This window comes from Falco rusticolus, chromosome 3 (genome assembly GCF_015220075.1).
Source record: "Falco rusticolus isolate bFalRus1 chromosome 3, bFalRus1.pri, whole genome shotgun sequence".
Classification (NCBI taxonomy): domain Eukaryota; kingdom Metazoa; phylum Chordata; class Aves; order Falconiformes; family Falconidae; genus Falco; species Falco rusticolus.
This window is the reverse complement of record NC_051189.1, coordinates 67,454,498-67,464,702: the sequence shown is the minus strand read 5'-3', so window position 1 is coordinate 67,464,702 and position 10,205 is coordinate 67,454,498. Positions and strand designations below refer to the sequence as shown.

The 10,205-nt window shown below is 38.6% G+C and overlaps 1 long non-coding RNA gene across 3 annotated transcripts in view; it reads left to right on the top strand.

Moving 5' to 3' along the window:
* The first annotated feature begins 1,749 nt into the window (after positions 1-1,749).
* Positions 1,750-10,205, top strand: part of LOC119145298 — a 48,495-nt gene continuing 40,039 nt past the window's right edge. For all 3 annotated transcript variants that reach the window (XR_005103378.1, XR_005103379.1, XR_005103380.1), the window contains exons 1-2: positions 1,750-6,434; positions 6,881-6,920. This is a non-coding gene — a long non-coding RNA (uncharacterized LOC119145298). The remainder of the gene's footprint in view (positions 6,435-6,880; positions 6,921-10,205) is intronic.

Here is a 10,205-nt window from a genome sequence, read left to right as displayed (position 1 = left end):
CAGATACTAATAGAGTGACTGTGCTCCTTTCCGTTTTGCTTGGTGCTGGGAAAAGAGCAGGCTTAGGTGTAGTGTTTCCTAAATGAAACAGTTTATATAAATTCATGAGAGCTGGAGAAGAGATATGTGATGAAAACAAAAGTGAAAATAAAGGGCAATGGTAAACTGTGGAACTAGAATTATTAATATGCTTATTTATTTTAGCTAATCTTAGACGAATGCACTGTAATCTTGTAAACTTTATACTTTTGTGATGATGTTGCTTAAGGTTAGTGATGGCCTTTCACACTACAAAAGGAATTGACAAGTTAACTGCAAGTCTTGACTATTTCTGAACTGACTATCTCCACATCTGATGGATGAAAGCATAAAGCATGTGTCCAATTAGCTAATATTGTGGGGTTTGTTTGGGAGATTATTTTTTTTTAAATAATTTTATTTTACAGGATGCTGCTTATCACATTGCATGACAGAATTGTCTGCTTTGGATGTCTGGAAGATACAGATGCAATCATGCAGTGAGTCAGGATCATTTTCCCTGTCCTTGGTTATGCCTTCAAAGAGCATTTGGCAGTTGACAATGTCTACTGATTATTCAGAATAGTTTTGAGAAAAAAAAAATCATAAAATATACATCTTTGCAATCAGTAATTACAACCTATTTAAGATGTAACAGAACTAGGAAAATAGCACTTTTTTTTAATTTTCAGTCTTGCACTTTAGAAGGGTACAGTACTGGATTAAATGACGTTCACCATCCCACATAATGCACTTGATTAAAAGCTTCCTGTGTAATTCTGCTTGTTTATGAATTAGGAACCACCAAGAGGATGACCCAATACACCGATGACCTTGAAGTTTGATCGTTAGCCAGAACGCTCCTATGCAGTGAAATCAAATTCTTAAGTGCCAAAATTTTAGCTATTTCTCCGTAGTTTTAGAGATAGTCTTGCTCTGTACACCAGTGCTTTCAGAGGTTTTCAAGGATGTTTCTTTATTTCCCTGTTGTACGGGATATTTGGAGAAAAGATGTTGATTTTTTTCTTTGTGAGGGCAGGTCGTGGATTATATGGGTCTACTTGGAACAGCTTTTAGCTAGGGAGAGAGGAGCAGCCACAGCAAATAGCAGGAAAACTGTTTTTCTCTCTGCTTTACCACCTGGGCTACAATGGCTGACTATACAGTTCCTCGCTTCATGCTGATGTTTGGGTAGAGGTTTCTGAGAGATGGGAGAGATAAGTATAAAAATAGAATAGAGCAAACAGAAACTGAAACCACTGCATGCACGTATGTCTAAGTAGAAACAACCTTGCCTTTTTTTTTAAAAAAAAGTGGAAGGTATATACTGGGGAAGCCTCCCATATCTCTACTCTTCTTGGCCAAGTAGTGATGTTTAAGTCTCTGAAACAGCTGCTTCCTGGCACAGGAGTTGCAATACTGTATGTATCTTGGAAGCAGTAATTTTATTTAGCATTACCTTACAAAATATTGCTATGTATTTGGCTTTTATCAGTTTTCTTACTTTATAAGTTATAGCCTTTTGCAAAGCTTTAAAAACCAAAATTGATGCTTTTAATCAGGTTGGCAGATTAGTTGTTTTTATTGCTTTTCAGGATATTGGTTTTTTTACCCCTCTCCACACCCTGAGTGTGTCATTTGGAAACAAAATAAGAAAATCTTCAGGTCATTGTTTCTTTTCCTTTGAATCTTGGCTGCTCAGCCTGCAGAAGCTGTTCTGCATCAGTGAACTTGGGGGGGGGCGGGGGAGGGGTGTCTGTGTGTATGTGTGTGGGTAAAATAGTTCCAAAATCCCCAAAAACTGATTTAGCAGTGATTAAAAACAATTTGCAGACTTACTACTGGTCCCTTGGCAGCACTCACTGCCATTGCACCGTGCCGGGTTGCGTCTGCTTTACGTGGGAGAGCTTGCTGCCTGTGTCTTATCTGACCTTTCAGTTTTGCTTATGTAAAGTCTAAGAGCGACTAACTTAATTGTTCCATTCAGATCTCACCCTTTATTAACAATATTTATATAGCAATTTATTTCATATTCAAACTGTATTTTCCTTTTCTTCACCAGCAGGTTTCTCAGTTTTTGTTCGATTTGTGACCTGGCTGAATACGTGAGAGTGTGAGCTTTGGTAGAATGCATAACATCAGTAAATCCTTGCATTGCAAATGCTTTTGCAAGATCTGCAGGTGCACTTCTGGATTTCTTCTCTCCCTCCTTAACTTCTGGGAAGTGTGGGAATCAACTTCTTTCCTGCCTGCTTCATATGGAAGATGGGGTTGTGTGATTTTGTTAACTGTAAGATGAATGAGAGGTTTGGGCTGTCTTTTGATCCATCATTCTTTAGAATTGTTTTTTCATTTATTAGGTCAAGCTCCATGTTATTCTTTTCATTGTGTAATATAAAGGGATGGAGGGAAGAGGAAACCTTCTAAGTAGTTTACAATTTTAAAAATTCCACAAGAATTTATAGATTGCTTGAAGTCAGTGGCTCAAGCTTTTTGGCATTCAGCCCATCGGTCCTGCATCTTTCTAACTGCTTCATGTTTATCTTCTGCAATTATACATTCCTTGAAATCATAGTGCTCTTAGGGGGAAAAAACCCCAACTGTGTGTGTTTTTGGTGTTATATTTAAACTGAATTAAACATGTTTGAATCACAACATTGTTTTTCCTGTTGGGAGGAATAATTCATACATGAGCCTCTATACTGTTTTCATTTTAAGATATGAGGTTCTAAACAATTAGATATGCAAAGATCTGTTTGTTTTATTCAGCTCAGCAGCATGCTGGTCTGCAGGCAGCTCTGCTGATTTAAATGGAGTTGTTTCTGAATAATATTAGTAGAGTTAGAGCATATTTAGAAGGTCATATTTGATTCTGATGAGGCTACAGCTGCAGGAAGGTGTTCAAAACGTACAAGTTGCAGAACATGGACTTATTACAAATGGACAATTATGCAAATTTGAATGTGGTCTTCCATGTCTGGAGATGTCTTCCTTCAGTAGTGAAACTATACATTTCAGTGTATAGCACCTTAGATCAAGGTGTTGTGCAGAGCATTTCACCACCTATTGTCTGTTTGAGCAGTGTACTGTTCCTGCATTTATTTAAAAATTCTATTCTATTGGTTTGTACATAAAATTCCAGTAGAAGTGAGATTGTTTTTCTTGGTTATCTTTTATGGACCTTTTACAAGTAGCTCATAAGTATTACCCCAGAGCACAAAATGAGCGGCCTAGGGTATAAAACACTCATTGCTTGTCACTGATGTAAAAGTACCTCTGGAGAGGAAGTTGATGGGTTTGTGCTGAACTGGACACCAACACCATTGTTGTGGGTTTTTATAGGAGTAAAGTTGTCTTAGACAATTGAACGTGCTAGTAGGATGTTAAAGGTGCAAAGTCAAATTGATCATATTCATTGACTGAATAATATCACTGAAGTTAGTGTATCTTTTGTAAAATCAAAAACTTGATGAAGTCTCTGATGACAAGAACTTGGGAAGCCTGCATCTTTCCCAGAGGCCTTTGTTTTTGTGTGTGGTTAAACCATGTAGCAGGGTCACTGGCCCAACCATGCTTTTGGCCTAATCCAGACAGATACCTGTGCATGTTATTAATGTTAAGCACAAAAAAGTTTTTGTTATCATGTATAGAAGCGTGGAACCTCTGCAAAAAATAAGTGACAGCTATTGAATATGTACTACTCTTTCCCCAAAAGGAAAGATCCCCTGAATGTTTTATTCTGAGATCTCATTGTTCATTGGTGTGGAGACACTAGCAAGTCTGTCTTGGGAAATTATATCATATCAAATGTAGGGGATTCTATAGATGATGACGCTGAACACAGACTCTGCAATGTGACTGCTTTAAATATGCTGGATAACCATGGTGTGATACAATGCTTGGGAGGTCATAGTAAATTTCTATTTGCTTTACATTGTGTCTGTGTCCCTTTGTGGAGTAAGATGAAGGCATACATATTTTTGGACTAGATTTGATCAGTGCCTGCAATACTGAGTTTGGCCCACTGACTAAATGGTCAGACTGTGTGGTTCATGGTCTTCAATAAAACTGTGGCAGAAGATGTCAGTACTGTGCTGTTTTGCATGGTATCACCATCACTTGGTTCAGTCAACAGTTGTGAAAAAAAGCTGTAAGAACTAAAACTGGTGTAGTTCTGTCTACTGTATGTGACTACAGAAGATGTAAAGGAACACCAAATAATTATTTAATTCAAAATATCAAATTATGTAGAAGAAAAACTTGTCTAGACTTACTTGCTGTAGCATCCTTGCTAAGCTGAATTACAATATCAGAATAATCACTGCATTTACTTGGTAATTCTGAATGTGAGGATATGTGGCTACATGTGGTACTCCTTTGTACTCATCTTTTTTTAATTTTAATCACCATTTAAAAACCACATTAAAGGGGATTTTTTGAAATAGAAAAGTAGATTCTATAAAATAGGCAAAATCACATTTGAAGCATTGCATCCAAAGGACACAACAAAGAATATTATGCATCTGAAAAGTAGAATTCTTCCAGTATAAAAATACATATGGGTAGAAAAACTTACAATTAGCCACAAGTATTTAATTAAATCCATGAATCTGATGAAGCTGTGCTTGGCCCTTTTGCATCGGCACTTCTGTGAAGTTCCTATTCCAAATTGCAGCATATGGTTGAGGGTTCTTTTGAAAATGGCTCCTGTATGAGGAAAGATATCCAAGCACCCTTGTACTTCATGATATGCAACCTTTTAACAATTATATTTATGTACACACGACATATTTGTTACCAAATTATGATAGGAGAAGGCTTAGATATTCATTTTTTTGCAGCTGTTTGATTCCTATGAAAATAGGATGAATTTTGCTTATGACTGTAACAGCTGGTATTGCATGGTGTCTGATTAGTGAGGATATGACTTCAGTTCCTCTCTCTTTAAGCAGATGTGGCAGGGAAGAGCCTGCAGAGGAAGTGAGAACAATAAACAAGATTCTGTAGTATACCAAAGAGTACCCCTGAGCGCAGCCATAATACAGCTATATAGGAAATAACACTTGCCTTGCCTTGCTGCTAAGGGAAAAGTATTGGGAATAACAACTAATTACTTCTTAGATCTTACACAGCCCCCCCTCAAATCCAAAAATCAATCAATCAAACCAAAAAAAGAGAGATATGCATGTCTCTTCTAAGGCAAACTGGGCAAGCTCTCTATTTCAGTGTTTGTTGTTTGATTGAAGAATGCTTTGCTTGATTAAGAGGATGAACGTTAATGAATTGTAGAGAAACCTGGAAGTGCAGCATTTGGTATATATGTGTGTGTTTGGAAATGAGGATTAGAAGTCATTAGGAAGAATGCCTCTGTCTGTTCACTGCCCTGTTACTGGGTAATGAAGTGTTTGCTGAACGACAGCAGTGAGCACCGGATGGCCACCAGCAGCTGATTTTCCATGAAGATGATGACACTTTCACAAAAGTAAGTATTGATTTCATTTTCCTTCTGCCTTGGGGAATCATATGGTGCTGCTTATCCCTTTGGCTAATGTGAGTTGGTAGTGGAAGCACTGACAGAGACATTCTCGAGTCTGTCTGGAGCCTGATGAGATGCTCTTGGATGAGCCTTCCCAAGACTGACAGCCTCTGGGTGTGGGAAGCAGTGCTCTGGCAGTTGGGTTTTGGGGGTGTTTTTCCTCTCTGTGGAGAAACATTGCAAACCTGAATGATGAACTCTCTTAATCCTGACTGGACAAGGAACATTGGTCCTACTGCAGTAAACTTTCTCTTGAGGAGTCTTTGGCTACTGTGAAATGGTCAGATTGGTCTGTAATATTATTGGTTCTGCAGCTATATATGAAAAAGAGATCAGGCATCCAAATTACATGGCTTTTTGATACTTAAATAAGAACAAGACAATCCTTTCCTTTCCCATCTCCCCAGTATTCAACCCAAACCATTCTGAGCCAGTTGCTTTTCTCTGCATCTTGACTTTCTGTGACCTGAACTCCGTAAATTTACTTTTGTTTTATAGCTCTCCGTGGCAGCATCTGCCCTAAGGTGAAGATCTTGCCTCCCTCTGGTTCCTCTGGGAGCTCAACAGTAGGTCCTGTGCATAGCAGGTTATTTCTACAAAAGTTCGGTCTTATACCTGTTGTACCTGGACAGATTTGGATTTGTATGTCAAAAATATTTGGAAAAATATGGTTTGTAATACCATTTTTTGTTTACCTCACACAGGAGAAGGCATGCTTCCTGTCAGCTGCAGAGGGTGTTGAACAGTCTTCATCTCTCTAGATGAATAAATAATGAATTATTGCATAGAGTTGAGGGACAATATTTTCTTCTTCATTTGGACCTTTAGCATGTTGCTGTGATTGTGGGCGCAGAGCAAGATGAATGTCAGCTGATTTTTGGTGAGCTGTTGGACATGCAGCAAGGGGCAGGGAGTGGGGGTGGTGTGTAACAACCGAAACAAGGACATCTGGAGAGCACAGACTGGGGCTCTGGCTTCCCTTTTAGAGGTCACTTGATCTTGAGACTGCAGAACTGGTCTGCTAGTTCATTATTTCCAGATGATTTGTGTACCGAGGGCTGGTGTTTTGTTTTTCTCCCGGTAGAGTTCTGTCAGAACATTTCCTTAATCAGGTGAAGGACAGGAAGAAATCTGTGAGGCAACCCCAGGGGTTCTTGGGGGAGAAGTTGCTGTGACTGCTGGGTATGCATTACCTCCTAATGAGACAAGAAATAACATTGAAAAGCGTAGGTTTTCACAAGAAGTAAATTGATCTAGTGGGCAGGAAGAGAGGCAGTTATATTTTCATAAATAATTTTCTAACAGTAAATGTGTTTTTCTTCATAGGAGTGAAGAGGAAGTATGAGCCAGTGCCACGTTAAACAGGGTGAATGTTAGCTGGGTGCAAACACAAACTTAAGTTGGTGGGTTCTTTTTTTAATACTCCATAGAAACACTGGATTAATGTTTAATCCTGATGACTAAATCCGTTAATACATATATTTATTACTATCTTAGATAAATGAGTCTTTCAGGCAATTTTGTTACTCCCTCGGGGCATGATTTCCACTTGCCTGAGTATTGCTTTAATTAGTTGATGACACAGTATCCCAATAGCGATTTTTAAGATATGGTACCCCTGTCACTAGACAGTAAGTTTAGTTTGGCTTCTTTGGTTTTAATTAATGAAAAGGGAGGCTTTTGTTTGAAAGAATCAGATGATGTTCCTTGGGGATGTGAAGTATTTATATCGTACAAGGCAGGGTAGAACAGATAGACTGAATTTAGAAGGTATGGAAGATCTTTGCTGCAAAAGGCAGTTCCCCCAAGTTCTTCTATGTCCTCCATTTTCTTGGCTCTTGAAATAATTAAATTCTTGTTTTGCCGAAATAGGAACCACCATATTCTCTAATTGGCTTTCCAACAAAAGTTACTGTTTGAAGTTATGTCACAGAAATCAAGGGGCACGGGGAAGATCAACTTCTCTGTTAAAAGACTTTGGAATGTGCAGGTAATTGAAAAATACAGGATGGCCAAGTTGATGGTGCAGTCTGTTTCTGTGTGATAAGTCATGATGGCAATGTGTACTACTAATGCACGGCTGACACTGGAGGACACAGTCTGGCTGTAGATAACAAATCTGAAACAAACAAACAAAAATATTCTTTTTAATTCGGCTACAAAGCTGTGGCTACAATGACTGAATGTGTTTTCCAATAACTGTTTACGTAAAGCTTTTTTTGCCTGGCATGAGACATCGCTCTGTTTCTTCCTTTTTTGTGTGACAGTTATCATTACTATCATCTATATCACTCTAGTTCATGAGCACACCAGAGTGTGAGTCCTTGGGTGGGAAGTACCTTAATGTCCTTCATACCTGCTGGATGCTTGACTTGTGTAGAATCATTCTTAGCACCTGACAACATGAAAGAGTAACTTGGCTAGTTTTGTCTAGAGTATAATACTGGGCAACCATATTTAAAAACGAAGGCTGGAAATCCTGGAATTATACAACCTTATCAGGTTGGAAGGAACCAATGAAGATCATCTAGCCCTAGCTGAAAGACAGACTGAACTAGCTTCAAAGTTAAGCCAGGGTAATTATGGCCTTGTCCTGCTGAATTTTAAGTAGCTTCAAGAAGGTAGAACTCCAGACCTCTCCGGGCAATCTGTTCCAGTGCTTATCCGTGAACCTTTTTTCCCTTTTACATCTACCAGTAATTTGAGATTTTTCAGCTAGCGACTGTTGCTCTTGTCCTTTCACTGTGGTCATCTCAGAAAATTGTGGCTCCATCTCCTTTGTAATCACCGTGAGGTAGAAGACAGTAATTTGCTCCCATTAGCCGCCTTGTCTTCAGGCTAAAGACACCCATTTCCCTCAGCCTCTCCTTGTACATGCCTGTGCTCCATTCCCCAGCCGTGGTACTGTCCCTCCACTAACCACCTCCAGTTTGTCAGTGTCTGTCTTACAATGAGAAGCCCCAAAGTTGACACTGTTCCAGGCGAGTGTTTTAGGTGCTGCACAGAGGAAAGTAGTCGCTCACTACTAACCCACTGTTAGGTGGGTCACTGTTAGCCCTTGTCATGCATGGCCTTGTGTTCAGCTGGTCTGCTGGTCCTTTTCTGCAATAAGAAATATAAACAGATTTTTCTTTTCCTCCTGCTTCAGATACCATTAATGTGGTTCTCAGATGCTTGGGATTTTTCTTCTAAGTCTTTGCTCGTTCATTCCCTCATCATTAATGAGGGAGCTATTGGTGACAATTCCCTATGACCAGCTGTGAAGAGCCTGCCTTGGGCTGAGATTTAGCTCTCACGTTTGTTCTTTCATTTACTAAGATATAATAAATAAGATGCTAATACAATTAAAAAGATGCTATTTTTTCATGCATATGCTTCAGTTACTGTTTAATTGGAGATGGAGGATAAACAAACCTTACTTCTCTCCTTGATACCAAGTTCATCTTGACTAATACCAGTTTAATATGCAGGTGGCTGGTGCTCAGCTGTGTTCTCAGTTTTCAATAAGCCACTTCCATCAAAGTGCAAGGTTTGCAGTGCTTCTCAACCTGCATCCATTTCTTTCATTCTTCATTCTTTTTATTTCTGTCAGTCACCACTTTCTTTTGAAACCAGTGAGATGGTGTTGATGGTCATGAGTTCAGCTGTGAGCAGTATGAACATCTGAATGTATTTTGCTTTTCAGTATAACAGTTTGCAGATGTTCAGAAGAAATAAAGAATGGCTAAAATAGCTAAAAACATCAGAGGTGTAAACCTCATTGTTTTCACTGAAGGCAATAGAAAAATGCTTTTAACTGTGTTGGAAAAGAGAGTATGCCTTGAGGTTTCTTTAAAATGTTTATCTGATATGCAGTGTCTTCATTAAGAAACAGACAGCATAGTCCATCTTCAATAAAAGTTGATATTCTAACAAATGCAGACATACACTGATTAGAGGAAATAAAGATACTTTGTTCCTTAACTACTTAATAGATTTTATTGCAACTCCATACTAAGTTGCTTCTTGGCACAAATCAGTGTTGCATTAGAAGAAATTCTCATAGTTTTCCTACGGTGAGAAACCATAGTTTCCTAAAGCACAGGAAACCAAGTTTAGGAAACTGTAGGAGTTGGTGGGGGAAATGTTTAAGTGTTGGATTAACTGTAGGAAAGATTGAAAGCTTACATAAAATTTTCTTCTTTCTGTATGAGTTTATCCCTTTCAAAACTTCACCTCCAAAGTAGATATCCTGTATTTTAAAAACCGAAACACATTTAAAATACAATTTGTTTCCAACAAAGAGTTTTCACTACATCTTGAATTTTAGGTAGTGCTTCTGTTTCCCAAAGACCACTGTGTTAACAGATTGGAAAAATACTATGCAATTGGAACTATAGTGATGTGTCAGAACTATATGACCATTATCCTCAGCAGGCTGATACCAGGGAGAATCATGCTGAAAAATTTTTGTGTGCTTTGTGGGCTGACTGTAGTTAGGGCCTGATGAAAGAACATGGGGTTTCACAGTTATGGGTGGCTGCTGATTAGACAGAAATTAAGTGCTATGCTCTCAGAAAGGCTCTTCAGCAGTATTTGTTTTGTTTGCATCAGGATTTGATGTTCTAGTTCTCAGTTTAGGTCCCTGCTCATGACATTTAGTGTCATGTTT